The sequence below is a fragment of the Rhynchophorus ferrugineus genome, unplaced genomic scaffold (genome assembly GCF_030347505.1).
Source record: "Rhynchophorus ferrugineus isolate W39M unplaced genomic scaffold, kcgeb_rfMv2 rfM3, whole genome shotgun sequence".
Taxonomy (NCBI): Eukaryota; Metazoa; Arthropoda; class Insecta; order Coleoptera; family Curculionidae; genus Rhynchophorus; species Rhynchophorus ferrugineus.
In genome coordinates, this window is record NW_027472582.1 from 56,803,041 (window position 1) to 56,823,883 (window position 20,843).

At 33.0% G+C, this 20,843-nt stretch overlaps 1 protein-coding gene across 1 annotated transcript in view; it reads right to left on the reverse strand.

Annotated features, from left to right (window-relative positions):
- Positions 1–20,843, reverse strand: part of Schip1 (Schwannomin interacting protein 1) — a 612,769-nt gene that overhangs the window by 219,033 nt on the left and 372,893 nt on the right. The window contains exon 6 of the mRNA XM_076400854.1: positions 3,665–3,715. The gene's annotated coding sequence lies outside the window, so the exon portion shown is untranslated. The remainder of the gene's footprint in view (positions 1–3,664; positions 3,716–20,843) is intronic.

Here is a 20,843-nt window from a genome sequence, read left to right on the forward strand (position 1 = left end):
ATTTTCGTGTTCGTTAGAATGTTGAGCGGAAACATATTTTTATGTTTTAATTAAATGGCTTTAATGCAGTTACGAATATAAATCGATTAATTGTTACTTAGTTTCGGTCATTTTAAACATAATAAATTGTATACTTGCTATGATAATTAAACGTAATACATATTATTTGATATTTGTTATAAATTTAATCAAGTCAATTAAATATAAAGATTTCTACAAAATAAATTTCTGTAATATATGAAACAGATTCGTAAAAATAGTTTTCTGGAATAACTATTATTTTAACTAACAGTAAGTGCTCCATTTACAAATATCATCGGTATCCGTACTGCAACATTTAAACTCAATGCTGATTTATTTGCCAATACATCAATCCCTATTAAAGGGCGTCTTTTAATTTGTTTCTCCTTTCTTGCCTTGAAAGTTACCAAAACCATTAATGAAGCTTTTACATACAGCTCTTCTACTAATTACGTACAATATTGTCATACTGATACACAGCGTCTTACAGTAATAGAAATACATGAACTTCCATTACTGTGAAGGGTTATTTAAGGTATGATGTTCTAAGTGTTCTAGTGTTCTAAATTGATATCTACTGCTAATTTTGAAACACACAAAACAATCGTCTTATGTTTCACTTTTTGCTTCATATTTGTAGTATTGTTTTTGCATACATTATGCGACGCGTACACCAGTTTAGTTTTGTAGTTTAGATTTCAGTGTGTAAATGTCTTGTGATTGTTAAAACAAGCGATCGGTGGAATGTGTGATTTATTAAACTTTTAAAGCGGGTAAACCATTGGTGCTCGGTTAGTGATATCATCATACTCAAAACGTGGCAAAACATCATCGAGGAAGAGGAATATTGGGCTGAACCCAAAGTTAACTGAGAGAGACCGGAGAATATTAATATACGATTCTGGACAAATAACGTAAAACTACCGCGCAAAAGTGACTCAACAAAACGAAACACTCGATTGAATAATAATTTTAAATTCCAAAAGATGGGTATATGGGTGCCACATCAATTGAATGACAGGAAAATGGAAAATCGAAAGAATCATCTGGGTAATGCTGCTTCAAATCTATGACTGAAAGTCATTTCTGCACCGAAGAGTGACGGGCGATGAAAAGTGAATTTATATAAAAACCCTAACTCTAAAAAATCAGGGCTATCATCTGGCGAAGCCGGCCGATCGACTTCATGTCCAAATCGTTTTGGTCACAAGACAATCTTGTGTGTTTGGTGGGATCAGAATGGAGTGCTGTATTAAGAACTGTTGAAACTTGGTGAAATAGTTTATAGTGATTGCCACCGATTACAAATGATCAATTTAAATCATGCATTGATCGAGAAACATCCAGAATGGGCCCGAATACATGGTAAAGTGATTTTGGAGCACGATAACGCGCCGTTTTATAAATGAAAACCGGTTAAGGAAGCGTTGAAAGTACTTGGACAGGACATATTATCGTACCCGCCGTACTCTCCAGACCTTGCCTTGTACGAATATTAACTTTTCGCATCAATGAGACACACTCTTGCAGAGCGGCTTTTCCTTAATTTTGGAAGAAGCTAGGATATGGCTCAATGAATGAAGTCTTTTTGGAATGCCATCCATAAATTGCTTGAAATATGGGCAATATATATAGTATGAAATTTCAATAGTTTGAGTAAATAAATTTTTCCAGTTTCTTAAAAATTTTGTAGATTTTTTCCGAAAGAAAAACGGTAACAACTTTCCGATACATCTGGTATATAATGTATCAAACGTTGAAGAAAATTCGAATTCGAGTGTCTCAATTGTGTTTGAGAGCAACTGGAAATTAAGTGGATAGACTTAGAATGCAACGAGTTGCCCATCAAATACAACAGTACGCACTATATAATGAAATTGAGCGACTCCACACATGCAATACTCCTGTGGTCCAGGAACAAGGATTATTCCAGTATGAACAGAAAATTGATTATAATGAGATCATGATAGAAATTCGTTAACTAGTAAACTGGCCTTACGACCAGATCCATTACGCCTATTATTTTCTGGGATGGAAAATTATTCTAATCATGTTTGGCCAACATTTGAAATTATGATGGTTCTTTACTAATGATGTTGTTCGGTATATCGTACAAGAAAATTTCATGTCTACTTTCGAGATATCATGCCATAAAAGCAGTTTGGTAACATTCAAATTTGTATCACAAATAATTTATATTGTTAAAAAATTACAGATAGAGAAGACAAATCTACTTACTAGGAGCCCTGTTGCCACTACCAATTGCAGATAATCAATTCTTGTAAATTGTGAAAATCCGGATGTGGAAATTGATAGACGTTATAATCATAATCCAACAGTGAAGCGATCTATTGTCCAAGAATTGGAAACATTTTTATCAGAACAATAATTCAGTCAAAATATTTAAAATAGCATTGGATCAACCGCCATTTGACAGCCATAATATCGTCGTCAGACCTGACAAACCCCCTGCCGGTAAGCATGCGAGGCGCTTTAATTCACCGACAGTCGACGAAGTGGCTATTGTTATTGTCCGAAAAAATTGACTGATAGAGCTGATACGAAACTAACCGGGTCATCTACTTCTAAAATAGAAATATGCTAATTCACACGGCCAGGAATATTATAAAATCTTCACTGTTATATCACATATCACATATTCTTCTTAATTATCGTTACAGTGGAAAGAAAACACATGTAATGTGATTCAGTTTACTGAATAATTTTGTTTGTTGCTTTAACATTATGGATAAGATTGGGTCTAACACTATGAAGCTGTTAAAATGACTTGGTATAAATATTCACCAAGAAGATTAGAATAGATTCCATTCTGCATTATCTGAATAGATATAGATAATAGCTGCATTCAGTTTGGAGCTATCCTTCTGATATAAACAATATATAAAATCATATTTGGAAATTGAGCCGCAATTTGTCTTTTTTTTTTTTCGAAAGGACTCAGGAGTTTTTCATTAGTGCCTAACTGTTGTTGTGATATAATATCAATATACTATCAATTCTAACATACACTATATTTTAATATGATATACTCTCTAAAGCTAAATTGGCGCATTGTTGTTTAGCTGCAAATGTAGCTGGCGGTATTTAGCCTGGATTACTGTTAAGTTTCACATAAAGCAATTGGAAGAAATTGTGCAATTACAATTCATACTTTTGGATTCCTGATGGCCACAACCTGGTGGATTTCAATTTAAAATGATTATTTTTCAATCAATTTAAAATGATGATGATAGATAGGTTCGATAAGTATTTTACTGAGAGATCAGAACGAATATATAGTCTATTCAAAACAGTAGTAACGCACGTCATCAATATGTGCCTGGCGAAAGTTGTAAATTCGTTTTACAGTCAAACAAAATTCTACTTCTCATTTTATTCTATTTAAAAAGAGATAGAATGCTGTTTGAGAAGTTCCAATATGTAACCGAATGAACCTATAAGAGTTGTCCGTTGGTCAAACGTCTGCAAAATTTTTTAAAATATTATAATTACGGTTTAAAGTTAAAGAATTGTTGAGAACTATTCAGATATAATATTAGAAAAGAAGTGTTAAGTATATAAGTATATATGGTCATGTTATTTCGCCCAAAGGAGATGTTTCATTGAGTTTATATTCACTTACCTTTTCTCAATAAGTTGGTGTCAGGTGGCTGGTAAATACGGTCTTTATAACCTGCAACAATAAAAAGAAAAATACAGATGATTAATGACTACTACAAATAAGAAATGTGACAAATCCAAAATAACGAATTGCCCCGTAATCTCTTTTTCATTTGAGACGTAATACAATATAATTTTCGTAACGGCTAAGGCTTTAAATTAGTTTGGCCGGAAAGAAAAAGTCATTAATTGGGAATTTATTTGTAATTTTTTCGAATTGGATTTTAGAAAGAACAACCCTCTTCATGGTATTTCCATTCAGTGTTCCGTCAAATTAAAACGAATTTTTTTAATGAGAATGGTTTTTATAATTTGATTTATTTTTGTATCTGGCGGATTAGCCTGTTTTTTACTCTCGTAAAATAAATGGCAATAAAATTTATTAATTTTTTATAATATTCTTTTTCTGGATATTTTTTAACATGCTACGATTATATATTCTACAATTAAAATATATATTGTTTCTTTCTCATTTAAAGCGTATTCTTATAATTATCCCAAAACCTGGGAAGTCAGCAAACGAAATAAAAGCCTATAGACCTATATCACTGCTACGAGTAATATCTAAGGTTTTTGAAAAACTTCTGTTGAAAAATATAAAACCGATCATTGAGAGAAAAAACCTAATACCAACACACCAGTTTGCGTTTATTAACAAGCACTCAACAATTGTCCAGGTCCACAGAATAACAGATCTTATTGAAAAAGCCTACGAAAGTAAAAAAGTATGCTCAGCTATATTTTTAGATGTAGTACAAGCTTTCAATAAGGTTTGGCATGAAGGCCTTATTCATAAGCTACAGAAATTGCTACCAAAACAACATACCGAACTATTGAAATCATACATTACAACCAGAATGTTTAGAGTCAAACAAGAAGAAGCTTACTGTACAATAAAAGAATCTAAAGTAGGTGTACCACAAAGAAGTGGACTGGACCAATGCTTTATCTACTCTACACTTGTGATATACCACAAACGGAAAATATTACGATGGCTACATTTGATGGCGATACTGCGATTATAGCTGTCGGAGACAATAGTGAAGAAGCCTCACGAAAAATACAACAGGCAAGTGACAATATAAATAAATGGACACAAGTTTGGAAAATAAAAATTAACGAAAGTAAATCTGTACATGTGCAGTTCACCTATAAACAGACCGTACAAGCACCCATAACATTAAATAATAGTATCATTCCATATAGCTACAACGCTAAATATCTCGGAATGAATCTCGATGCAAAACTTCGCTGGAAGGAGCATATACAGAAGAAAAGAAAGGAACTAGAATTGAAATATAGGAAAATGTACTGGCTAATTGGAAGAAAATCACAATTATCAGTAAATAATAAATTGCTATTATATAAGCAAATATTGAAACCTATATGGACATATGGAGTTCAATTATGGGGATGCTCTGCAAAGAGTAACAAGAGAACTGCAAGGGGGCATGAGGAAAGGCTCCATTCTCACACGAATATTGAAATATTACAACTATTCAAACACTCACTCAAAAGAATCAAACTATCTGATCTTGTGTAGTGAGGTGCATATATTAAAAAATTCATCAGTAACATGTATAAGCATTATTTCAGCAGAGACTGAGATAGGGCCGATGGGTTAGTTATATACCTAGATTTAACGACTAGTAACAATATATTAATTAAATAATAAAAAAAATTAAGGCATATTGATCACAAATTACTTCGTTACAAGATTTTTTATTTATTCTCTTCAATTATTTTATTTAAGATATTTCTATGGCTATTGCATTGCATAAAATACTAATACGAGTTTTTAAACATTGTGTGTATTAATATGTTCAAAACTTAGTTGAGGTACTATTAAGGAAAATAATATTCCTTAGTTTAAATGAAAATGCTGAAAATCTTTGTCATTTTCATACAACTACTAGCTGGCACGACAGACGTTGTCCTGTTTGAGCTATGAATATTTAATTGGAACTGGAATAAATATTTTATTGCAACGATTTTTGATACACAATCATTTTTACTTTGTTTTCTGGCGCGGAAATAAATACTGTAGATGGTTTTCTATCTTTTTATTTTTATTTTTATTTGGGGACCAATTGCAATACATATTCAATAAAAAAAGCAATTTCTGGACACCAATTAATGTAGTGACTCTGGTGGCTGCCCCAATGGCATCAATTTCACTAATACACCCTTTGCTCATCAGTTTGACTTGCTCAAATATACTTACAGCGCTTTGTGATCTAAGTTGGTACGTCTAATTGGTGGCGTTGTAAAGAACTAAATTTAAGTGAAGATTAGCTTTTTTTGTATAGCCACTCTATTCTGAGTACCTTTATATATAACGTGTTATCAGAACCTAGTAAAAGTCCATATTAAATTAAATTTTTAATATAAAGCGCGACTGTGGTGAACTAATTATGAGAAAACTTACTGAACAAACTCAGAAGTGGATAGACCTTCAGATCGAATGGACTGTGCACTAAGAAATTAATAAATAGATTGTTTGTTTGGTATATGCCAATCAATATAGATTTTAAGCGACGTTTTTCAAATGGCTACTAATAAACTATCAAACGCTTGATGCATTTTACAATTTTCTGCCAAATTGTCTTAATTTTTCTATCCACAAGAACCTTCTACAAAATATAGAAAAATGTCAGAAAAAAATAAGACGGAAATCCGTAAAATAGTTTTCAAATTACCACGTGACCAAGAGAGAGGGACTAATTTATATATAAATACGTTTAAAATGATGTTATGATTCTATAAAAATATGCGTGTATTAATAATAGAGCAACAATAAATATTTACAGTATTAAACCATGCAATGTGTATATTAAAAAGTGATGAAAGTCTGAAACTATTGTTTTTTTGTGTTGTTTGTAAAACTGTAATTCATCCAGTATAATTATAATACATACGAAGAACAATAGACTCCATTATTAGTGTGACGTTAGGCTTAGCGTTAATAGCATAGTCCGAATATTAATTAATCTAATAAAGCCATATGAAAGACGTAACTAATTAATTCAAAGCGAATTAATAAAACTAATTAATTTTTGGTGACACTGTAACAAAATTCCGTGTTATTTGGCAAAAAGCAATCGGTTCCTTTTCGTGACAATTTTTACTCGACCGCTAAGTTATAGTCTTCAAGAACCGCGATATTGCTGAACATAATGGACGTAATTGGTATAATCTTCGTGCAGAGGAAATTACCAACATTACTGTAATGATTATGGTGAAGATAACAGTAATTTTATGTATCAGAAAGATAAGTCCAGCTGTATATTCCAGATACCTTACAGATTGAGATAAAAAGAAAAGTTTTTAAAGCTTAGAACTTTCAGGTGGGCTTCAATGTCATTAATGAAATTAATTTACATTTTAAATTAGTTTTATTACACGGCATACAAAAACATGAAAAGTTCGTAGAGTACCATCCATTTTTGATGCCATTTCAATATATCATCGATCATAAGAACAGAGCTGCAATTAAATAATTAAATCATATTTAACTTGAAAAATGTAAGAATTGGATCCAAAAGGGGTGCTCCATTTGATCACAATGGAAAAAAACATAGTGCGGGGTTAAAGATGACTAAAACAATTTTGTGGGTTGTTTCAATACTACTTGGGTGGGACTTGGGTCCAATACTGCGTGTTTTTTTTTTAACCTGAAACCGGGAAAGGGAATCCTGTTACGGATACCTGGTCGCGGAGACCCGCAGGAACAAGCGAGTTGGACTGGTTATGTGGAGAGTGCTTCTGGACTACCCACTAAACCACACCCTATCAGCTTATCCTATGATCGTAACTGTTACTTCTTACGGTTAGTAGGGGGGTGCCCGTCTTGAAAAAGCAAAGTAAGCAGTGTCGTCTGTGTAAAAAGCTGCCTCAATTTGTGGTCTCCTAGGGATATCTAAAAGAAAAATATTAAATTAAGCCTTATGGAACTTCTGCATCGACGGTTTTGCGGCTAGAGAGAATATCTTTAATTTTCACCTGGAACGATCGACCTGACAAAAATGATATGAAAAGAGTGGCTATGCCTACCCGATGACATTTCGCCTCTAAGCCTTCGTGCCAAACCTTGTCAAAGACTTTGGTTAAGTCCAAGAAAACCACTCCAAGTCTCCGACTGCTCCATGTCGATTAAAAGCAGTTGATTTTTGCGGCCAGCCGATAGGCCTGATGAACGGCTGAGTGTTTGTCTTCGTAAAATAATTAATAGCATAAAGAATTGCTCCTTCAAGCTTGTAAGCTTTGAAATGGAACTTAGTAGGCTGATAAGTCTGTAGTCATAAAGTGACGATCTAGCTCAATTTTTGGAGATAACTGCGATGAATGCATGTTTCCATGTGGATGGAAAGTGTTGCAGCCTCAGAATGGCGTCGATGATATTAGTTAGTTCGGCGAGCTGCTTATAGGGATGTTTATTGAGTTGGGCTATCGAGATGTTATCGAAACTCGGGGCCTTCTTGTTCCGAATCTTGCTAATCATTTATGTGTGTATTTTAGGAAAAACTGGGTGATCTAGATAACTTGGAGACACTTGAGAGTGAACAGAGTTGGTTCCTAATGATTTCGTCATTCTCGGCAACGTTTATATTTGTAGCAGGATGGAGGCGTTCCATCTGGGCCTCATAGGTTTTAGAGAGGAGCTCGACCTTTTCGTGGTCGGTGACGGCGAAACTTCCTGTCTCCGCTGAGTTCAGGGGGACTATGACATTTGTGTAATACTATGATGCTATTTTCACCAGCTGGGCTAAACATTCACCAAGAAGGCATAATATATTCTATAACAGTATTTAGTCAGGAACCAACCTGCTCATTTAAAGAATATATTCAATCATATTTGAATGTTTTTATATGTTTATAGTGATATGTTTTATATATTTTTATGTGTATATATTAATAATAAAGCAACAACAATTATTTACACCATTAAATCATATAATGTGTATATTAAAAAGTGGTGGAAGTCTACTGATATATAGAATATATTCAATCATATATGAAAATGTAGTCCTAACTTATTCTTTTCTTTTTCGAAATGATATTCGATTAACGATCTTCTAAAACAAGATTGACACATTGGCCTATACTATTTTAAGACTTCAAAGAAAGTAGTGTTAGGAAGTTGGGTGCAATTCGTATTTTCGTATTGAGGATAGGCTATGACTGGCGGTTTTCAGTTTTATAAAAGTATAATTGATAAGAAACTTAAATTTAACTTGATTGTCCTCCAGGACATACGATAGCTATATTCTGTAATTCTTTTCTCTTATCTATTATAAATCTCCCAATTCTTACCGAGTTACTAAATATGTATGTGGATTAGTGTTATCGTAATAGAAGATAACAGCTTTCCTACTGATTAGTTCAGATGGTCACTTTTAATTACCTCCTTCAAAAGCATTAGTTATTAGTCAATATTCAAATTAAGTGTTTGGCCGAGTTTCTGTGGTTTATGATAAATGATGATGATTATTTCAATTCGTTTCACCAGAGATTTACAAATGGAAACTAGACTGATTCTATTTTTTACTATTAATTCATGCGGAACCCAAATATAGAACTTAGTTAGTGTAAATAGTCCAAAACTCTTTTACGGTCGATGTTTAGTTCCATAGCGATGTCGCAATATTAAATGTGTTGTATACATTCATATTTTTAAGAATATCATCGACCTTTTCAACGATTAAGAGTGAGGTTCATCTGAAAACCATACATTTGCCGGAGGAAAACGAGCCATTTTGGCAGTGACGTTCAGGCCAGACAGTAGGAGGAAAAAAACGCAATATGGCGAAAATGACCTTCTGGGATCTATATTTTCAAAACGCAATAATTTTTGACCCCATAAATGATTAGTGCGTCCTGTGTATATAAGATGACCTATAGAAATAATATCATTAAGAAATAATGACTAGAAATATGAGACATTTTAGCCATCTATTAGGAAAGCCGATATTTCATTTTTACCATTTTTGCATTTATTTTTATTTTAATTTTTTTTATTTTATTTAAAATTAAAATTATCCAAAAAACATCAGTCTCCGTCTATTACTTAAAAACGCTTACTTGCTATTTTAAAACCGTGAAGAAAATTCGTTTGAATCGCCGTTTAATGACACATCACGTGTAAAGTTTTAACTATAATAATAAAAAATATATATAAAAGAGTAAAATATTCTTTAATATCCTGTATACATTTTAAATAGCAGGGAATAACGGTTGGAGAAAAAGTAATTTTAAAGATATGCATAATCTTTGTTAATATTGGTTAAAACTATTAGTTATTTTTAGTTTATTTTGGTCTCTAACTCAACAACAGTAAACAATACTAGTTAGTCATGATTCAATCACTTTTTTTAGCGAAAAACTGATAGTAAAATAATTATTTAGTTACGATTACTGACATCAATCGTGATACTAGGTAGTTTGAATACGAATATGGTTAAAGTTTAATCGGTAAATATTGATATTGTGTACGAATTCATGCTGCAAAAGCTTGTTGTGACCAAAATCCACGTATAGCCTACAACGAGATTTAATCATCCTTGAATTAATTTGTATTTAATATCGTACTCTAATAAGTACATAATGAAATATTATAGTGGTTACTTAAGATGTACCGCAACTTAAAAAAAAAGTAATGAAACATACACTAAATGAATAAATAAATAATCATCGATTAATGTATGAATTATAATGGGAAAATGCTAAATATACAATGAAACGATGTTAGCGTTAACTATGCATCAAGTTTGTCAAAGGAAGGCCAATGAAGTTTAAAGAGACTGAGTTGAAGACACTAGTTTAACAAGATTCACGCTTTAACCTAAGACAATCTCGCTGAAAGCTTTGTAGTGAAGCAACAGAGGTATTCAAATTGTCTAAAGAATGTCGCTCAACATAAAAAAAAGAAAACACATTGGGTTCCTTATATGTTCAAACCTAGAATTGAAATCGAAAGACTTTTTGTAATAAACTTTGATGTAACGGTAAATTGATACTTCAGATTATTTTAATTTATAATTTTTTTTAAGAATAGTGGGAAAAGATATTACAAACTTTCTTCAAACGTTTGATAACCTGCTTTCATCTTGATAAAGAACATTTTGAAAAATAATAGTCACATTGTTAAATAATTGCTGTTGATCAATAATTCTTTTTGACTTTTTAGTCCAAAAGGTAAAAGGCGAAATTCGTAAAAAATTGTTGACGATTCATAATTGAAACACTATTAATTGGACAGTACCATTTACTATTTCCATTGTTAAAACTAATTAAAAAAGAAATCTTTTGGTATATCAAAGATATACTACTCGCCTCTTAACATGTTTTTTTGAAAAAGGTTCTATTTTTATCGACATTTTTTTCCCATCTCTCTCGCAATGTATTAAAACAATCAATTCAATGATGTTGGCAATTCAACTTTTCGAGCCATGCCAAGCATCAATCTGAACAACAGGTAATCACGCATTTGAGATGCAATAGCGTATCTTCCACAACTCTTGTTCAATTGATGTCGGTAGACATCTGCACTAACAGCTTCGTTCAGTTTTAGCAACTCGTAACACAATACAGCTTGATGATCCCACCATATGATAATGAATAATTCATGGCTATGAATCCTCTTCGGCGCCGATATAGATGGACATTCTGGACAACCCCATGACTTTCTGCACTTGGAATTATAGTAGTAGATTTGGTATTCAGCGCTAATCGCCATACGTCCTACAAAATTCTTATTTTTTTCCGAAAATTCCTGATATGTAAATAAATTGTCGTTTTAACTACTTTCCCTCCTTTTGGATATTTCCCATCGACATGTACACAATTGATTAATTAAAGATGTTGGAAAGTTCTTTGGGGGCTTGATCTGGGTTTTCGTCCAATATATCTTACACTTCATTATGTTCGAATTTTTTGGTTGGTGTTTTTTGCCACCGATAACAAAATATTCATTTACGAAGCAGTTCAATATAAGTGTAAAAGTTTTACTGGGCTTTTATTTAGTGGGAATTTTGTGTACTTCATGATTAATATCTGTACACACTGAATATACTAATAATAACAGGTGGAGCAAAAGTCCAGTTACAATCATGATTGAGCGCCATCTTGGTTATGTGACGTTTAGCTTTAATTCAGTTTTGCTTTAACCATTGTGTTGTGTGGACGTCCAAATTTTATTATAGATAAATATACGCCACAGGAACGAGCAGAAATAATGACAATATTTATTGAAAATAATCGTTCCATTATTGCCACTCAGCAACAATTGTGTCGAAAATATCCTAATCTTCCAGTGCCTCATAAGATCACAATTTATAGTTTACATGCGAATTTTTGACAGTAGGGTACGACAGCAGACAGGACTCGTTCTGGAAGCTAATGGACGTCTCGTAACGCTGAAAATATGGCTCTGGTGCGCGATAGTGTTGCAGAGTCTCCAGAAACATTAATTCGGAGACGTGTTTCCCAGTTACACATTTCTGCACGAAGTTCTTCCACTAAAAACAACTATATGGTGTGGTATTCATGCTGGAAAAATCATTCGTCCCTATTTTTCTGAAAATGATCAAGGTGTTGCGGTAACTGTTACTGCTGAATGGTATCAAGACATGATTCAAAATGTTCTTGTGCCTGAAATAGAAGAGCAAAGACCAGCGGACACAGCTCATTCACCAATTCAATTATTGAATGACGTTTTCCCATGAAGACTAATTTCGTGAAGTGGCGATTTAGCATGACCAGCCAGATTACCACGTTTATCAGCACCAGACTTTTTTCTGATAGGGCTCTTTCAAATCAAAAGTGCATTTGAATAAAAGAGTCTTAAAAAGAGCCGAAAGTTGCATAGTGAATTGCGGTCACCATTTAGCCGATATAATTTTTCAATCATTACGTCATTACGACCAAATAAATTTTTTATGAAAACCAAACTTACTTGTCTTGTCTTTAAGCAAAGTTATAGGCAATCAAAATGGTAGCGGGACTTTTGCGCCACGTTGTACTATTTAGGGAAATATTATGGCTTGGTGAGTGGACATAAGACGAAATAAGACTGTGTAATATAAACTATGATGAAATACGAATTGATAAAGGCAGCGGAGCAGTTTTACCTGGAGATAACGCTTGGGCAGTCGACGGTGGCACGTTTGAACTGAATAATGGTCAGTGACTGATTGATCCAATATGCCCTTCCCAGATAAACGTCTGGGAGTTGTCAGATCTTTGTTATCGTTATCGTCTCGGTGAATTGTAGGATTTAAATATGTAAAACTCGAGATGTCTCAAGATCGCTACAATTACATGAAAAGAAAAAAAGAACTTGTTTAAATCTAAGATATATTTCAGATTTAGTTCAGTTCAAAATTCCAACAATATTATTTGATTAAATAAACCTATAGTGTATAAATAATTAAAGCTACTTTGAATATTTAACGCCGCATACAAATTTCTAAGCAGATATCGGTTGTTCATGGAGCTCTTCCATTTTTCCAAACGATAGAACCGAGAGGCTCGCAACAGCTTCATTATTGAAAGTATATTGCGTCGCAGTTCCGGCGTTCCCTTTGCCTATCCGACCTCCCGCAACTAAGAAGTCAGGCTGCTACGTCAACCCCAATCAAGTTTCTTCATCCCTTCATTGTTGGTTCCCGATTTGTACTTTTACGGCGTAATCGGCGGCTTTGGGCCGTTAACGCCCCGTAAACGCGGCTCCCATAAAATTACCCTAACCGTAAAACGGCAAGGATTTACACGGGGAGGCGACATTCGCCCTAAGGATTATGCTTGTTAAAATTGGAGATTAGGGCGAAGAAAGTGGGTTTCAACTTTCTTTTTTTCCTCTCGTGTTTTCGCCAGAAAAATAATAACGTATAAGTATGTTTTTAACTCTTCTAAGGGTCGCCCGTAATATAGTCGTAAAACTCGAAAGTTATTTAATATGGAAATGACACTTTTCCTTTTCGCCTCGCCCTTTAAGGACACGATTTTCCATTTAAACGGATCAAGGCGTAGTATTTGTCGAGCAAGGAAACATAATCATAAGCTTGTGTACGCCAAAATTATATAAGGATAATCATCCATTAATTCGATATAAAGACTAATACCTAGTTATTAGGTGATGGCATGTGTTGATCGGCGATATCTATTGGCGAAAACGCGAAGTATTAATGGAAACAACTGGTAAAGAGACTTACTTACACATAGTATAACTATAATTTACATGTGTCACTTAATTTTTAAACCTAAAATAAAACTTTTCCGACTTTGAAAAAGAATAAGGGTCTATGTTCGGCTGTATGTATCCTTTTTAAATGTATGTTCGCCGATTTCTTGGTCAACTGTGGGCCGATTTTCAAAATTATGTTTTTATTCGAAAGAGAGCACTTCCGAGGTGGTCTCATTGAAACCAAATCAGGATCTGTTGGGAGGAAAGGGGGAAATCGAGGGAAAGGTTCAAATTTCAAAGGCACGCATAAAGCTTTCCCATATTTTTATCTAAAATAATCTGATATTTGTGTATAATGTTATTACTGAGTTGAATGATGAAAAATCGGAAGTGGTTCACTGCAAAATCCATCCAGTATGTTTGTTAAGCACTCTCCATAGCATATAAGATCTCGTAGAGATATTTCGGACAACTGCTTCTATAGTATAATGGTTAAAAGGTTTAGCTCCCAAACTGCACTCGCGGGTTCAATTCCCGGCAGGGCAATAACTTTTTGTTGTCGATTAGTTTTTGTTTCTTTGTTTGTTTAACGGTATTAATACTTGGTCTACCCATTGTAATATTAAATAGAATAATAATTAACTAACACTAAAAAGAGAAAAATAATATAATTTTACAACAAATTTCAACCGACTTCAAAAAATAAATAATGAACTCACTAAACATTAAAATATAGCTTAGATTTTTAAAACAAAAAAACATTTTAAAATAAAATATGTGCCTAATAATCAATTTGATAACTAAATAAAATTAAATAAATTAAAGCACGTATTCTTCTGCGCGTATTTTATACTCTACTATATATGCACAATTAGCTTAATACCTACCTAAACCTATCTATCTATTTACAAAATTATTTTAATTACTACCAACTGATACCACTTTCAAGTCTGTTCCGTGAAATAATAGTCTGCCAAAAAATAATAATATTTTGTGACATATACAAGAAATTAAATTACTAATAAAATAAGTCTAAATTAATATCACTAATTGGGTTCAACACCGACTTCAAAGTAGTTAGTTGGTAGTAGTTAAAATAATATTGTAAATAGATAAATAGTTTAGGTTTGTATTAAGCTAAATTTTGTTTATATAGTTGAATATAAAATACGTGTAGTAGGTATGTTAAATAAGGTTTTTGTTAGTTTTTATTTAGTTATTACAACGATTATTATGTATCTATATTTTATTTTAAAATTTTTTTTTTGTGTCAAAAATCTAAGTATTATTATTTTTTTAGTTTTAGTGAGTCCTTTATTTATATTTTGAAGTCGGTTCAATTTTTTTGTTAAAATATGTTATTCAATGTATAGAGACGATAATTATTGAAAGTTAAAAATGTTGTTGATTGATTTAAGGAAATCTGCTGACGATAGCCAATCAAACACTTTTGGAAACTTATGGTGATGTTGGTCTGATATACTCCAACTATCAGTTTTGGTTTTAAATATTCAAAAGTGGCGATTTAGATATCTGGTGACCTAAAAATGTCAGGAGGATATTTTCTTGCAAGATTTAATGGATATAAACTCATACAAACACCTAAAAATTTTCACAAGGCTTAGATGTGGATACATTAACACTTTCGAGATGTTTATATGCGAAGTGGAAGATCCAAATTGTGGAAATTGATTATAATACGAAGTGACGAAGGGCAAAAAGAGTTTTCTGCAGTATACTGTAACTGACAATGCAAAGTCGATCTATTATTATAATCGCAAATGCAAAAAAAATTGTAGTTAGTCCAAGAGAGTCATCAACATCGATACAGAAGCAGTATATCCATGGCCCTAAAGTTTTACTGTGCATAAGTTAGGCAATACAGGCAATACCGTTCACCAAGGTGAATCGAATCCGTCATTGCAGATCAGGAGGTACTATTTATGGAGGTACTATATACACTATTTATATTGTCGATTAATTTCCACAGTTCGTCTAGTTTGTACTGTTTTTCAAATAATGTATGCTGAATTGACCAGAACAAATGGTAGTCGGGTGCGGCCAAGTTTGGTGAATAGGCTGTCTACGCGAGAAATTCCCATCCCAAGATCGAGAAGGTTTTCTGAATTCTAGGTTTGTCAGACAATAGTACAATGATCAAGTTTTTCTGCCAGTTGTTCTTAGTTATTGTTTGTAATATTTCGCGCGTCTAACCAGGGTAAACAAAATGGGGAAGTCGTTATCCAGTTTAAAATTATAAAATTCCAATATATTTGAACCCGTAATAAATTGTCTAAAATTTTGGTGAATCGTATTAACACGGAGAAAGCGCATGTCACTTTGTTTTATCTGAAATTGGACTTTAAGAGTTATTGTAGATTAGGTTCCAATATTTTAGACGCGGCTGCTCATCTTCTGGTTCTCGAAAGGTTATGTTTATTGATTACATACTAACTGATGTTTCGCAATCGCTATAGCACAGTTCGCGAGTTCCACATAACCTAAAATGTTTATGATTCATGAGGTATGTTCTTTGGTATTGTTAACCTCTTGAAAAAAACAAAATATACATTAAATGGGACATAATTTTAGACGGCTTAAAGAATGCGGCCGGTATGGTTGGCCCAGTGGTCAAGGAGACAGGATGATCTTCCTACTGTTGCGATAACCTCGGCTTTGAATTCTGCTTGATTGTCTAAGAGACAAGACTGCTAGATCCGACAAGGAAAATGATCCCAGTAACTAGGGAGGGCAATACCGGATGTCTTCCGGGATAGCCTCTAAGTTGGTAAGTAGCCAGTGGACCGTGGCTCGGAGTCCATGTTAAGAAACCATCCAGACAAATCCTAGTTGGTACAAAGGAGACTCTACAATATAAGAAAAAAAAAAGATAAATAGCACACATCATGAATTAGCTGTTAGCTATGTGTGTAGTTGTCTAGCTGCTTGCATATATTTTGCATGCAAATGCGAATTAGTAATGTAAACAACTGTTAACCTAATCGTTAAATTGGCTTGTTTTGACATTTCTCTACATAAAATGTCAATTGAAAATTTTCGTTACAATGATTTAAGATTGGTTATCTTGATATCCACGATAAATAACGGTTTGTAGAACTAAAAAAGTTCGAACAAAATGTATTGAAGGACTTATTAGAAGGAAATCCTGCTCAATCTTTTAAATTATTTTCGACAGCTTAGATGTTGATAAATCAACCATGTAGAAACGTTTATATATAATGTGAAAAACAAAAGAGTTTTCTACGGCGTATTGTGACTGGCGATGACAAATCGATCTATTATACAATCCCAAGAGTAAAAAGTCATGAGATAGTCGAGGATAGCTATCAATATCGATACCGAAGAAAAATATTCATGGCCATAAAGTACTTTTCTTTATATGGTAGGATCAGAAAAATATAGATCAATTAAATATAAAAAGAAAACTAGCCCTAGCTGCTAATAGTTGCAAGGTAATCCTCTTGTAAGAAAGCTCTCGGCCACACTTTGCAAGAGTAGTGAACTTTTGCCATTCGAATAGGAAGTATTTCTGCAATCAGCGCACTCACCAGATATAGCTACTTTTAATTGCCAGTGGTTCATACTGCTGTATCGATCAACATCGAACAATCTATACAGCCAAGTCGTCACACGATTTCAAAATGCCGAGAATGGGCGAAAATGGATCGATACCGAACCAGTGTCATTCTTTCAACGCCGTATGTTTAAAAAAATATGGAAAAAATTTTATGTGAGAAGTGACACACATAGAAAGTGGAAAATATTTTGACTCACATACATTGTACCAAGTTTTCTTAATAAAAGCTTTTTAAAGTGAAAAAATGATAAGAATGCGTGCAAATACCTGATATGATATTACTATATATTTACAATGCATATTTTATCCGAATCTTATTGTTATTTTGTAACCCAGAGGTGAAAGAAAGTTACAGCCCTTAACAATTGATATAAAACTTGACTCTCTACTCATGGAAAGGAAACATTATCACCTAATCAGTCGGGGCAATATCAGCCCCGTTGTGTTCTGCGATTTAACACTTAATTTATATCATTTACCCGAAGATAAATTTCGGAAAACTAAAAACAAACAATAATTATCGAAAGCATAAATCAGATTTATGGGCGACGATAAAATATCGAAACGAACCGATTCGAGCGACAACGACTACAATCCTCTCCCTTCGCCGTTAAGTAAACTACGGTTTTGCGGCCGAGTTCAGTATGATGAAAATTTAAATGCGGCCTTGTCGTCTTTCTAATCTTCGAAAAGTTTCCGAAATGGAACCGTCGCGAAGACGCCGGTTTATCTAAATTAATATCGGTCTTCATCGAATCCACCGACTGGCTCTCGGCTAAATATGTCTGGGACCACTTGATCTCTGCGCTTGTTTTACGAGATTTGTTGCAAAGCCAACTATGTCGGCGATTTTATTGATTGGGAACGTTTTCGTGTTTCGATCATCGTTCGGTTTTACGCTTTTATGGAATCGCTTGCTTGACTGTGCCAAATAGTTTATGTGGTGTTTACAGAAAGCTTAAATTGTATTTGGAATAGCGGAAAATCAAGTGATCTGTGTGTGTTCATCTCTAAATCATTTGTAGGTTGTGCATATAATTTCAAACTTTATAAATATAAATCACGAGTTAATAATAAATAAGAATATAGATCATATATTGAAGATATATGTGCAGAATACGAGTAATTGGATTTTTCCAGGAAAATCTGTTATCTACATCAAGATATTATGCACAAGTTAAGAGTTAACCAACTCCATATTCAGGCTTCACTGACATGCTTCAATTTTCAGTTTGTTTCAAAAAAATGTTTTCAATGCGTAGAAAATGCTTATTTCTTTGTACCAAGGAAATCGCATTTGCCGAAAATTTTACTTTTTTAGTTCAATCTGAAGAAGAAAATGGTCGAATGTCATCGAATGATATGTGAAGCTTATGACTTCCATCTTCCATCGATTTCAACATATAAGTTCCTGTTTCGACATTTTAGAAGTGGCGATTTGGACACCAAAGACAAACAACTTTCTAGACGGTCAAAAAATATGTGGATAAAGATTTTAAAACATCGATAAAACCATCGAAGGAGATCACTATTGGTTATAATTGATGCGTTTGTGCCGAGAACTGTGCGAATACGAATAAAGACAAACAATGCTATTATTGCCTCTCTTGTAGTATTGATGTTGGTACTTCCATCTGTTCTGATGGACTTTCTTCTTCGGTGAAATTTCCACCTTCTGTCTGGGTTATCTGTCAGCTGGTATACTAATTTCAACTTGTTTAAGCTAATATTGACCATTTTCCTTTTATCAGCAGAGTACAATATTTATCTGTAATATGTCTTTAGTAGGTTATAGTGGTCTTTTCACTCTGCCGGTTTTTAAAAGACAAATGGAGTTCTTGCCTAATTGCAGTTCTTTGGTCCAAGGGTACTATAAGTCCATTTAATCGAAGTATGGGTTTTTATTAATAAGTTGGTAATAACATGTTTGATGAAAGATGTTTGGAATGCTGATGCCTTAGCAACTCTTGCAAATTGTTTAATTTATTTCGAAAGTGAGTAGTGTGTTATGTGTACAGAAGCAGTAGAACTTAGTAGAGAAGAAGACCCAAATAAATCTATCTACCATTATCTATAAGCAAAGTTTTGCGGAAACATTAGATTTTAGTTTGAGTTTGATTTTAGTTTTATATAATGGAAATTGCATCCAGAAATAGAAATGGTAATAGTTTAAGTTCAAATGAAATTAATTTTACGTAAATTTATATAGCGTGTATTATATTTAATGTTAAAGCTTCTTAGCTGTGAGAACATACTTTATGAGGTGTTCTGGAAATATGCGAAGATATGCACCATGAAAGCTGCTAGAGTGATCTAGAGAGATGCTGGTATCAATAGACTGATATGTAACTGAAACTTTAAGTAATTTAACAGCAACTGAATACCACACACGTATAAACATGCCAGAAATAATTATTTATTATAAGAAGGGCCATTACAAGAAGGGTAAGTTGCCAGTAGAATATGATTACGGCAAAATAATTAACCCCTCTATATTTACCCCTTACACAGAGCTAAAACGAGACCATATTGGAAAAGAATTGAAAAACTTAAATCAATTTGTTGTTCTAAGAACTTATTGAACGACCCTCGTACTAAGCCGGTAAAGTTTTATTGAGGTGGCATAACACCTAATGCAACTATATCTTTAGGTTATATCATACAATACAAATTATAAATCAATAAAACAAAATCAGAACATATTCTGTAGTCTCTTCGATTTCAAATATTGATAAAATGAATTTTCAATAAATTAAAAGAGGATAATGTCTGCAAACGTGTTATTTATCTTGTAGTTGTAGCACATACGAAGAAAATTATATTTTTTGAGCTAATCAATGTAATCTACATTCTTGTCTATTGTCGTTATGCTATTATTATTTTTATTACGCTCTTCAATATGACATAATCACTATTAGATGTATTTGAGAAAAAAAACTGATTACATGCAAATTTCTATCGTTTATACGTCATTAAAACTCGTCAATATCGATATGCAACTGTCCTACCTTCAAATGTATTATTGTTAATCTTCTATTTTTACACTGATCTTTATAAACTTAATCTGTACATTTATGAATGTAAACTTTACCAAAAGCCTGTCTCTTTTTGTGAGTTGGTTATTTTATTTTAATTGCACTTTATTTTTTATATAACTTTAAAGAGAGACTTGCAGAATTACCCTCAATTGAATAGTAGTTCAAGTACTTCAAGTGTAGGGTTATTAGGTTCTACTGCTGTTTAAGTCTTCTATTTCTACAGAAAAATCGTTTAGATCTGAAAATATATAAGCATTGGTGAAAGATATAAATTTTATAGAAGTTATAACTGAATTCATAGAAACCTATATATGTTTCCTGA